Source organism: Haliaeetus albicilla, chromosome 6 (genome assembly GCF_947461875.1).
Source record: "Haliaeetus albicilla chromosome 6, bHalAlb1.1, whole genome shotgun sequence".
NCBI lineage: Eukaryota > Metazoa > Chordata > Aves > Accipitriformes > Accipitridae > Haliaeetus > Haliaeetus albicilla.
The window spans coordinates 39,892,128-39,905,596 of NC_091488.1; the positions used below are offsets into that span (position 1 = coordinate 39,892,128).

At 38.3% G+C, this 13,469-nt stretch overlaps 1 protein-coding gene across 1 annotated transcript in view; it reads right to left on the reverse strand.

Moving 5' to 3' along the window:
- Positions 1-13,469, reverse strand: part of DCBLD2 (discoidin, CUB and LCCL domain containing 2) — a 252,071-nt gene that overhangs the window by 229,228 nt on the left and 9,374 nt on the right. The window lies entirely within an intron of this gene.

The following is a 13,469-nucleotide window of genomic DNA, read 5'->3' on the forward strand; positions in this document are numbered from 1 at the left end:
CATAAGAATGCACAGGATTTTCTCTCATAAGACAAAGCACCTTTGGAGGTAATTACCAAACAATCCAGACTACAATTTATCCATCATGGAGAGCTTAGCACCTACCATGTCACTCCTGTATATATAATTTGGTATTAACTTCACAGATGTTTTCATTCACAGAGGGTTTACTATGCATGGGAACAACCTGCATTAATATCCAGCTATCAAGATGACAGAAACTGCCCAGAGAAAGATGTCTTCCACATCCATCACTATATTGCAATTCTATCACAAAAGAGAAAGAAGTTCCACAATCTGTCCAACCCATTTAAAAAAAAGGGGGTGAGAGGAATCACGTGTCCCTGAAAAGTATTTGCAATTCCCCAGACTAAACACACAGGCCTTATATCACATCTTTGCCCCTAGCACATGTAGCATAGAGTTTCAGCTACAGTCACATACAGCGTAATTCAAATTTACTTTGGCTGTGCAAGATATCAGCTTTCAAGAACCATCTAAAGATTTAAGTGCTACTCAATCCTCTCCAGGGTTTTATAAACACTGTGCCTGGAAAATCTTCCTTTGTAGGCTATTTTAGACCAACAAGGAAGAAAAGTGCAGAATATTTGCATTTCTTACATAAAAGACACTGAGTGGCTAATAAGTCTTTCTGCAAGAAGGATCATCTTGACACCTCTTGGCGGCACCTCTGGCATTTAGACACAAGGGAAAAGTCATCTTTTCCCTCTAGCCATTTACAGCAATTTGTACAGGGGCTAGGAAATTGCCGTTCAGCATAGATGAGGGAATCAGGATTTCAGAGATTAAATAGACAGGAAGAGCATGTCCAACATCATAATCTCTGACATCAAAGGGATTTACAGTGCAGGCAAGAAAAGCTGAAGGTACAAGATAGGCACTGGCATACAAGCATCTTACTCTTTCTACCTTTTTTCCTACACATGGCAAAAGGATAAAACAAAGACCATTTCTAAGTCCCCTGAGGTGGTTCCCTAGTTACAGGCTTACATCCTCCCACAGTGAAGTGGCTCACAGGTGCCAAACTGAACGAGCCAATACAGCTGGGAAACAAGAAGGGAAAGGCTGCCCTGTTATCCCCAGTCCCCCAGCAACTGGGACACATGGTTCTGTCAGAGCAAGGCTCAGTGAGAAGCCAGGGTACACTCAGAGAAGTATAAAGCACTGTTTATTTTGCAACTGTGCCAACAATATTACATCATCCCCCTAACTAACAATATTATTTTGCCCCTAAATATCATTCCCTTACATGCTCAATTTTGTGGTTCAGACTCAACAGTGAGCATCCATGTCTAGGTGTAACTGCACTACAGCTGTGATAGAAGCTCTGCAAATGCCCCAAATGGAGAGAAGCCCAAGTAATTTTCTCTCTCATAAATGCTCATTGGTTCAACTATAGTTTCAGTGACATTTTCATTACTGTAACAATTCCAAAAACACATTTTTAAGATTATCGCTAGGGCTTTTCTTACACTAAGTGTTTGCATGTGGGTATTTTTGTGTATGTTCGTTTTTAAAATAAACTTTCCAGTGTACTATTCTTTCTGACTGCCTGATGGTCAGGAATGACTGTCCTGCACAGAGTTTTTTCCCTAAGAGCCTTTTCAGTAACATACAAAATTATATCTGGATTAATTAATTGATTTAGTGCTTGTTTTGTCAGCTAGTACCCTACCTTAATCAGGCCTCTATACACGTCACCGTGTACAAACGTAAACTTCAGGTTGAAATCAGAATACATGGTGCAGGCCATTTCACAAGCCTGCAATTATGGATGCAATCAGGTGCCCTGCGCTTTGGTTCACAGACCAGGGTATTTCACCCAGACAGAAGTGGGTATTGAGTAAGGCCCACAGATTTTGTCTAGAAAAAAGACAGCCGAGAGAGTGTATGGTAGCAGTCCATAAAATCGTGACTGTTACAGGGGAAATTATGACTGCTCTTCATTGTCTCTTCCACACAAGAACTGGGAGGCATAGCTGTTGTTCAAATTCAAATTCTTTGGGTGGCTTTGACAGAAATCAAGGAAAGTTAAAAGCATTTGGGAAAACCAAAATCTGTTTCAGAAATACATGCATAATTTGCTAGAAGTTATCTGGAAAAAACTGTTAAAGTTCTGCCAGTCATAACAATAGAAATGCTTCCTCACAGGTTTTTTTTTACTTAGGGGGACAAGTGGGACTCTAAGCAACAGGTGGCATTACAGAATTAGACTCAAGTCTCTAAGAGGTGCAATCAAAACTTGACTTTCAAGAAAGAGTTTAAAAATGGCTCATCAGGTAGGAAGACTGTGCACAGCATGGAAAAACATATGAGAAAGTTATGAGAGCAAGCTTCAGGAAGATAGCCATACTGCAATCACCATACTTGGGATCAGTTAAGAACAAGAATGGCAAAAAAACATCTTACTGTCCAATTTAGGTCTTGAAAATAATTGGACAAAAATCACCAGATTCTGATAAGCAAGCACTGAGTCCACATAAAAAAAGCCAGCAAGCCCCTTGATCCCAGATGTTTTGCTCATTGACAGACTGAGCAGGTAGTCCAGTAAGGTATTTGGGAGGTCTCCACAGCAGCTAAAGCCCCTTTGTACACTGGGGCATGTATGAGCAGATCTGGCCTACATCTCCACAGTGCTTTTTAAAGACATTTCCCTCCCCCCCGCTTTTCCCCCATTTAACCACTATTTCAGACATTTTAGGAAGTTAGTTCAGATTGTACTCCACTGTTGTTGAAAACTAATTCAAACACAATGCAAAAAAACAACAAGAACTTTTGAACATGCACTGCAGTCACTGGCAAGGGATCATTCTTAGAATATTGGAAAGTAAGTTGTGTTGTAATGGCAAATGCAACATTTTGTTTGTGTTCTCAGGTAGCACAAGCTATCTTTGTGATGCGTGTGAGAGACAAAATGACAGCAACGACAATGGGGGGGGAAGAGAGAGAAGGACAGAGGAAGATAGAGAAAGAACAAGAAAAAAAAAAATAGATGGACAGACCATTGGAATTACCAGCCTTTTTCCTAACATTTATTCAGTTCTCTCTTAACTACACATTCTAGACTTAACGTTGCTTCTGTTTCTCTATGTTTGCTTATGCCCCATCTTCCTCTCCCTGTATTTTGTATCAAAAATTCTTCCACTCTGGGAAGAATTGTTGAAGAAATAAGTGCCCTTCTAGCCCTTTAAACTATCTAGAACTGTGACTTTCAGTTACGGTCTCCATCATATGGTCAGTAATAAGCTAGATTTGTACTTTGCCCATTGGTGGTCCTGAAAAGCCTACAGCATGCAATGTTCTCCCCTTTGCCTACCTTTATTCCCTTTGCAGAGGCACCTTCTGGTTGTGATGGAACAGGTTCAATCTCACAGAACCTGACATGCAGCCCCCTCTGTATGGCCTGCATGTCTCCCTTAGCCCATGGTGATTCTTCTGAGCCCCTGCCGCATAGAACAACACTTTCCCTACCACCATAGAGAGAAAACAGAAAAACACGTGCAGCTCAAATCTCTCTTCTCAGCGATTCTTCATTGCTTATTTAACCGTATTTACACTAATTTCATTTGCTAGCTGTTTTCTTGTGAGTATGTACCACCTCTCCCTAATAAAATGGCAAAGAATCAGTTATAAGTCAATAGAAAATGGAATTGCAGATACAATTGAAACTTCAAATATACTTTCAAATGCTTTAAGTTTGAACATGGATTGAGATGCATACTCCAGAGTCATGTCTAAGTGTATGACATAAATAAAGGTGCAACAAGTTTTACTTTTTCAAAAATGTTTCCCTTGTGATTACCTTGCTACTGGGCAAGCAACAGAAAACCACCTGATAGATCAACTAAACAAAAAAACTGTCTAACTTACATTGTTCTACTAAGAGATCTCTACAAGCAGTCACACACATGCACACAGTAACTCTGAGCTGCGGCAGTTTATCATTTACTTTATTCTACAAAATGAGAGAGTATCAGACGTTTTAGAAACAAATGCAGTGATTTTTTTTCTTTAATTGTTTACTACCTTCTGATACTGATCCTGAATTCACATTTTACACATGGATTCCTCAAAATTCAGGGATTAACGTCATACATGAAACTCCTAGTTTTGCAGTATCCGATTCATCTACTGGAAGTCTTCACATTAGTTAAGACACAGGACTCATACATCAAGCCTGCTTTCTTCTCTTATTAAAAGTAGCAATGTGCCATCATTAGCATCAAACTTATTATCTAGAAGTCTAGTATTTTTCTCTCATAATTTCTATTCTATTAATTTACCAGGGATATTAATCAGATTTGGGGGAGGGGGTGAAATTGTTTCAGGAAGAGGAAGGAAACTGAAAGGTAGGGGAGAGTCATTTAGAAATTGAAACAATATTCTTTTGGTTTCCCAGTTTTCTGGGATTTAGCTGATTTCTGTGACACTGAAAGGTAATTTTAAGTGGACCAATGTTTCTGAAATATCTTAAGATATAATTTGGAAAAGATCTTCAGCATACATTTTCTTTTTCCAAGCAACACATAACTATTAACAGCTCTATCAACAAGGAATGAGAAATATATAGACATGGCAGACTGGAAACATCAGCAGAAAATAACCATATACTTTTTAACAAAATTAATGCAAGCTAGTACTAGGGGAGGAAATAATCTGAAACATAAGGATTGAATACGTGGGAAAACCTGGAAACAGTAATCCTGAATGATTCAGAAGTTAAAATAAATACTGAGAGTGGCTGGACAGTTCGTGGGAATAACTTAGCCTCTTATAGTTCAGAATCAACCACTGAACAGACTTTCAGCATTCAAAATTATTTAAGTAACTTTTTATGTGAGCATATTCCACTTTATGGACAGCACACGAATTTTTCATAGTCACAATGGCCTTAAATACTTGCTGTTCAAAGCACGTGATCAGTCATTTAAAGTGTTTGATACTGATTCTCACACTGTCTGGATAACTCCCAGTGCAGCACATAAGTTTTTAAAGTTGGCTGTACAAATGTTATAATGTAAACAAACAGACTAGCTGACATCCTTTTGCAAATAAAAAATTTATATGATAGCAAACTCTGTTGGTCCGAATTTTGACTTGTTTTCCTCTTCCTCTTTTCTTTCTCTGAATACCCATAATCTATGCTTTTATTTTATTCAACCTGTATTGTTAAGCACCAACTGAATGACAATTAATGAATAATTGATCAAAAGGAATGCACTGAACCCATTTCACTACTGTGCACATATCAGTCAATGCCAGTTTCATTGGAAGTTGTTGAGCAAAAATTCAAATGTTCCACCTAAAGAATAGCAGGGTGTTTAATACTTTGGGAAGTAAATTATGAGCTAGGAGCCACCCCTCTAATGACTCACTATTAAGCCATTCTGCATCAACCCAGTATAGGACAGCTACACATGTATATGCATACATAAAAAAACACACACACAGCCCCCAATGCTAAATCAAATAATTACATGGAAACAACACTCAAAAACTCATACTTGTTCTTATAAAAGTCACAGATTCTTTCCTCATAGACATTATAATTTATTCTCAATTGTCTTTAGGAACGTGGAAAATATTATGCCATGAAATGTTATTTGGGAGGACTGAGGAAGTTAAAGGTTTATGTTTAGTAAACGCCCTTGATCGTCCTTCTCTAGCCAGTGTTCGCAGTGCATATATTTTAAAATGACACGTTTAAATATAACTGCATTTCCATTTCACTTACTAACCAATCTACAGATCGTGACTGGTTCCCAACTCTCGTTTTTAAGTAAATAAATATGTATGCTGGAAGTACCTCCAGTAGTCAGCTACACTTGGGATACACTGTTCGCTTTCCTAAAGATCCAAAGTTCAGTCAAACAAGGGGAAAAAAAAAAAAATCTCTTGAGGACCCTCCTATTTCCTGCTTCTCACAAGTCTGGTAAAAAATACGCTGAAGTAACATGAGCTCAGATTTGCACAGGAGGACTTCTGTTTTGACTGACAAGAAACATTTTATAGATATATTGATGTCAGGGTTTTTTGACAGAATTACTACAGAATCCAAATATTATATAGCAATTCTGACTGGATCAGTTTTACTTGCAGAGAATACATTGGTACTGTACACTGCCACTCCAAGATTTGCCCTTTTACTAGTTTGTTGGGTTTTTTTAATGTGAGAGGGCCATGAATTGGTTAGCAAAGTTTACAAAACATTTAGCAACTTCAGCATCCGGGCTAAGGCCCATTGCAGAGACCTTATTTACCAAAAAAAAAAGGTACTCTCTAAAAAGAATAAAATTGATAAAAGTCAGCCATCTCTGAAGTACAGCCATATTTGAATTCTCAAGTTGTCATCTTGGAAAGCTGTGAACTTTTAAAAGAGTTATGAGAAAAATAATAGGATTAGCCAATTTCTGGAGTGCAATCTGACGTTGGCTCTGTCTTGTCTCTCTCTAGATTATTCCATAGTCAAAAGCTTTGATCAAGGCCACTTCTTTAGCTCTTGTGAACTTCACCCTGAAATTTGCTGTTCCAGAATCATAAAGTTGGCCTACAGAGACATGGTTGGAAAGGCTTGATGGAAACTGGTCCTTATCACAATGAGGCCTTGAACTGAACACCATGATAAAACAAAATAAAATCACTTTTTTGCTAACTGTTACCACACAGTGATGATTGCTGTTACTGTACTACTTCACCACCTGCAGTATAGAGGGATAAAAAAATAAAATGTTTCTGCTGGGCAGAGGAAATGAGTTTGAGGGCAAGAACCGGAATAGAAAGTGTAATAATACAAAAAAACTGGAACAAATTTTAAAACAACCTTAAGCGAATTGTGCAAAATCTAAACTCTCTTCTTTTTTAGAAAAAAGTGCATTACCTAGCCTTCAAGTTTCCTGCAACTTCGTCCCAGTTTCATTTCTTTCTTTGTTTACCATAATTACAGAAACACTAAAAAATTTCATTTCCTTCAGACAACCTGACTGTAATTTGAAAATATATCCTAATTCAACCAGCATGGAAACAGAATGACAATGTCTGTATAGTCTTCCAGCAGTGCAGCTTACCTTCTGAGATGCAAGCATCAGAACAGCTCAGCATATGACTACTCTGTCACGATTTTCTCACTTCCATAAGACTAAGCAAAGAATTTAATATGAAAATGTTCTTCAGGAAAAATTATGGACAAAACCAGCTGATGGTTCCAAATCATTAACTAAGTACATGTGACAATGTCCTCCTCATCCAAAACCACACATCATAAAAGCCTGAGAAAAGCTGCAGTCATGGCATTTCCTCTGCCACCAGAAAAGTACAGAGAATCCTGTGAGAAAGCTATTCCTATTTTTCCTGAATCAGATGGTACAAATAAGTATCTCTGACTTCAGCTGACTATCCAAACCAAAAACTGAACAAGGACTTACCCCCAGAATTTCTCTGGAATGGTTAGATAAGATTTATCTGGCAAAATTGTGATAAATAATGGCACAGACACACAAATGCAGGATAACAAGTTTGTCAGCATTTTACACCAAATTCCTCTTCCCTGAATGGTTCTCTATTCAGAGTTACCTCACATTTGCTGCATGGTAAGAACATGCAGATAGGAGTTGCCAAACCACAGTTGACTTGCCTACTTCCTTCCATAGTCAACTGTGTACGTCCGATAGTTCATTTCTAAAGACTTCTGGGAAGAATTGCTCTAGAATTGCTGCTAAGCCTCATGGAGGTACAGAGAGCTGATTCCATTCATTTAGAAAAACTAAACAAAACACAACACACAAAAACCCAACCAAAACTGAACAAATAAAAAGCTTCTTTAATTCACATAAACTTTGTCTGAGGTCTGTGGGACAAAATGATTTTGGCTCAGTGCTTATTCAAATGCTAACAGTAACATACAAACATTGAACTGTATGAGAAAATGTAACACTTGGACACTCCATCCAGTCCAACATGAATAGAAATAAATGCTTTAAGATATGAAGTGCCTTTGCATTTGGATGCAGCAGAAAGGCTTTCACATAACATGCTATGCTGAGAGCTGAAGCTTCAGTAGTTCAGCCTGCCATTTTTTGTTGCAACTGCGTGAATGACACATCCTAGCTAGAGTTCTTGTGCTTTTCTAAAATCAACAACCCTGAACTGAGCACTCACAGAAATAAAACAATGACAAGTTCTCTGTAATTTTAAAAATTAGTCACAATGGGTTCTGACATGGAAATGGGACTATAAGCAGTTGGATAAACAGTCTAAAAGTATTCTAGTGCAAGAAAGCCACATTGTTAGATTAGTGACTTACAGCGTAAGTCTACACAACTCCCATAGGAGAATATAGGGTCTGTATTAGATGCACTACTCTCCCTCTCTGGCAGTGCAAGCGCACTGCTATTACAAAGGTAGGACAGTTCATAGAATCATAGAATCATTTAGGTTGGAAAAGACCTTCAAGATCATTGAGTCCAACCATCAACCATGCCCACTAAACCATGTTCTGAAGTGCCTTGTCTACGCGCTTTTTGAATACCTCCAGGGATGGTGACTCAACCACTTCCCTGGGCAGCCTATTCCAATGTCTGACAACCCTCTCAGTAAAGAAATTTTTCCTAATATCCAACTAAACCTCCCTTGCTGCAACTTGAGGCCATTTCCTCTCATCCTATCTCCAGCCACCTGACAGAAGAGACCAGCACCCACCTCACTACAACCCCCTTTCAGGTAGTTGTAGAGAGCGATAAGGTCTCCCCTCAGCTTCCTCTTCTCTAAACTGAACGGCCCCAGCTCCCTCAGCCGCTCCTCATAAGACTTGTGCTCCAGGCCCCTCACCAGCTTGGTTGCCTTTCTCTGGACACGCTCCAGCACCTCAATGTCTTTCCTGTAGTGAAGGGCCCAAAACTGAACACAGTACTCGAGGTGCGAGTTCCCACTGACACTTCATCCCACTGACACTAATATAACTGGTCTGCACTAGGAGAACAATTCTCTGATTAATCAGATGCAATATTATTTTCTTTTACAAAAGCTCCTTTTAATATCTAGTCCAAAAGGGGATCAGAGATGAGGAAAACAGCAAAATCCTTTCTGCAGGTTGGTTGGTAGGTTGCCACTGAAGTCTCTCCAAAAGACAAACACAAGTGAAAAACAAGCTTACCGTTATCATCTTAAATGCAAAAGGTCTTGGCTAAGTAAGTGGTGAACTTACTCTCTTGTCATTGGTTTCTCTAGCATTACTGAATGCATTACAGTGCATTAATGAAGGCTACCTAAAGCTCTGGATTGAATTAAAAAAAAATTGATCTAACTCCTCTGGTTTTAACATGAACAAGGGGACACCCTGAGAATGTATCCATTATGCAAAATGAGACAAGTTAATAAAACCAAAGAAATTATTATAAACTTCAAAGAGTTGTCTTAACTGAATTTCTACAGTTAAGAAAAGGCCTTTGTCCAGAATATAATACATAGAAATGATCATTTTCTATACATTCTTTCAAGGTAATGTTTTGAATGTTCACAAGAAGAGAGCTTTTTGTGGATGAAACCCCACTGAAAAAAAAAAGATCAAAGTATCAATTTGGGAATGCATGCAGAAATGCTGATGTGTCATGAAGCACTCAGTTTGTATTCCTTTTGTCCTCCTGGTGAACATGGGTGGCAAGCAAATTTCTTACTTGATAATAAACCAATACTTTGAAAAAGCTTAACACTGCTAAAATTTACTTGAGCGCTTTATCTGTTCACCAGCAATGTCAGAAAAACTTTTCATCCATACCAGAACTTCTTTTGTTCTAGCTGCTGCCCGGTAGTAATGATTTCAGTGGTTTTCTATGAAAGATCAGAGACACAAGCTGGACAGAGCACTCAAATGTCATCTTAATCATCATGCTCATGCAAACTCAGAGGACTTGTTTCCAGAGTTGACTGCTCTTTTAGAAGCTCATTAAAGTACTTTGGAAAAAAAAAAAAAAAAAGAAAAAAGAAAAAAAAAGGAAAGAAAACCAAAGAAGTCTATGAAATAACTGTGGTAGTTCTTAACTTACTTGAACTTAGCCTATGGTTCTTGGGAACAAGTTAGCATGGTTTAACGTCTACACTAGAAGACAGTAACGGAAACATTGAACTGTGAATGAAAATCAATAAAAGTAAGACCGATTAAAACTTAATAAATATTGATAAAAATAATGGAATCGATGAAACACTTGCAAATGGCATTGAGGTGATAGGCCATGCTCTGATCTATTACAGCAAAGTAAGAAGACTGAAAAAGACACAAGGATTGAAATGCAGCTCCACTGAAATTTGTGTGAGCATTGCCAATCACGTCTGTGCTCACTCCTGTTTTGCCATGGTACAACTGAGAGCAGAAGCTGGCCTGCTTCCTTTACCCCGTATTCTCAGGAGTTAGGATAAATAATACTGTGTCTCCCCCAACACTAAAATCTGATGCAATTTGAAGAAAATGTGGGTTGTTACTACAAGATGTGTTTCAGGTGTTCCCTGCAAAGTTTCCACATGTCTTTTTCCAGAACATTTTATGCCCATTTTGAGTTTCAAAAAAAATCTCAGTCATTAGACTTTAAAAATAATTTTGCCAATGACCAAATATGCAATAAAACTACTTTTTTCCCAGTCCTGAAGAAAAAAGTTTATGATGTTTGGGATCAAATTCTTATGGTTTTCTCATGAATTACAAGTTACTTTCTCATAATACTAGGCAGTTTGAACATTAATGAAGAGAAACAATCTAATTTTCTGTCTCTATATGACTTCTTTGTGCAGAAGGGGGAAGAATTTATTAATTATGTAAGTAAGGTGGCAAAAAATGTGTATTATTTCAAAACTGATTAATTGTGTAGTTGCAAAGTGAGCAATATCTGTGAAATAAGGCACAAGACCTGTGTGGTAGAGATGGATTAGAAAACATGAACATTTTAATTCAAATTCTGTTTCACTCCCTTTTCAACTTTAGTGTCACTGGGCCGAATATTTCCTTTGTTCAGAAATATATTTTCCCAAAGATGCTAAATTTCATTTGAAACAGAGCACAAAATATCTTTCTAAAATAAAAAAAACTCACACAATATAATCTTTTGGCAGAGAGATTTAAAAGAAAATATATTACAGCTGATATGTGTGCCACTTGGCTTCATTAAATAAACTTTCAGGAAACTTACTTAGAAGAAAAACACTCAAAACACACACAGAGAATACATAATACTGCCACCAAGCACGTTCTGGTGGAACTGAAGACAAGTCTTAGTTAATCCTCAATCATACATTAAAAGTTAAGACTTCCATGTGTTATCTTGGTTATTTTTCAGAAACGCACAAACACTAGATTTGAATACAGGGACAGTGTACCAACATTGCTCATCCCCTGGGCCAATGCCCCAATCTCCTAAATGCAGATAAACTGAAACCCAGCTCATCTGAACTCTTATCACCTGAGAGAAAACTTACTCAATATTTTTGTACAATAACATAGGACCACAGGATAATTAGGGACCTCATAAGATCTCTAATCAAAACAATTCCCTGCATGAATGAGGATCAGCCATGAGGTCAGAACAGGCTGCTCAGGGCTTTATCCACCTGGTTCCTGAAAGCGTCCAAGGATGGAGCCTGCACAGCCTCACCAGACAACCAGCTCCACTGCCTGATTACTCTTGCAGGGAAAAACTTTTTCCTTCTATCCAGACACAACCTCCCTTCTTTAAACTTAGGTCTGTTGTCCTACCACCACTGTGAAGAGTCTGGCTCCACCTCCTCATAGGTACAGGAGGCTGCTGTTTGTTAGATCCCCCCCAAACCAACTGTTGTCCAGGCTGAACAAGCCTGGTTCCTGCAGCCTCCCCTCAAAGTGCAAATGCTGCAGCCCTGAAGGTGATCCCGGTGGCCCTCCACTGAACTCGCTCCAGTTCATTGATACCTTTCTTGCACTGGGAAGCTCAACATTGGACATAGTCTTCTAAATATGGCCTAGTAAGTGCCGAGTAGAGGGGGATAATCATTTTCCCCAAGCTACTGGCTGTGCTGCTCTTATTACAGTCCAAGATACTGTTGTCCTTCTTTGCTGCCATAGCCTACTACCAGCTCACGTTCAGTTTGCTGTCTAGCAAGACTCTCCCATTGTTTTTAGCAGAACTGTTTCCCCAGCCAGTGAGTTCCCAGCCTTTGTATGTTCAATTTGGCTTACGCTACATCATATACCTTCTAGAGAAACAGCCAGTCTTTAAGTTAGCACTGCCAAGAGTCACTCTGTTAAAGTATGTATCTTTTTTCTGGTTTGATATGGTAAGCATCAACATCAGCTAGTGAATCCCAGTGGAAGTTCCAGAGCCGACACACAGATACAGTAATTCAGTAAATATAGGAGATAAATGATGCAATCGTAGGCTGGACTGATTGATCTAATACTAGCAGCTTTGGACTGCATTCCCCTTTCATTGGTGGACACAACACTAAACAGAATCAGCGCAGCCAAGACACACACAAAATGGCATTAGTTATGGCTACAGTATGTTCTGTATCAATTCTTTTCAGTTTTTTTTTTTTCAATTCTGCCTCTATCAGGTTATGTGCTAAAGAATGAACCTTGCCATACAGGAGGAAACATTGCTTGAGGTAGGCATGTATCTTTTAAATGTGCTCCCTCCACAAGCACATTCAAGCCTTGGTGTATACTTATCTGGAATGCAAGATCTGCACTTTCAAAATGTATCCTGATTTTGTATCCTGCATTGGATTGGTATACAGTGGGTTTGCAGCTGGACTGTCTGACTGGACCTAATCTATGGACGCAAATCAGACAGATTCTCAGTATCATGCAGAGAAAACAAATTTAATTGAGCTGGTACTTTGAAAACTGTTCACTCTCTCCCCTTACTCTCCTCTCTAGGTTTCTGAGTCTTTACTGTAAAAAAAACCCAACAATGCTCTATAAAAACTGCAACACTGTCACATTTAATTCTTTAAAAGGCAAATTTGCTGGAAAGACTTTGGATAAAATTTCCAATGATGGGAAACATGACAGAAGACAGAATGTTGCCTGAAACCATGGGTTAATAAAATATACTACTGGTCAAATGGAGAAATTGTTCTTGTCTTTGGTCCTACGGTAAGATAAGATGAAAAGAAGAACATATTTGCATGAGGGTTGTGTAGCTTAACAGAAATTTACCTGCAGGCTGTTCAGGATATTTTTTTATCAACAAATGTCACAACAAAACTCTGAAATATCTTCCTCTTTCTTCAATTATGGCATTTTTAAAATTATAGCTGAAATTTGGAAGAGTTAACTTTTACCTTATAAGGTAAAAGGTACTATTATACTTATAAGGTATAAGGTATAAGGTACTATTACCTGTATTATCCCACTTTACATTAGGAGGTCTCCCTCTAATTCTGACTGGTTTGTGTTTAAAAAAATGTTGACATCTCAATCTTGATAG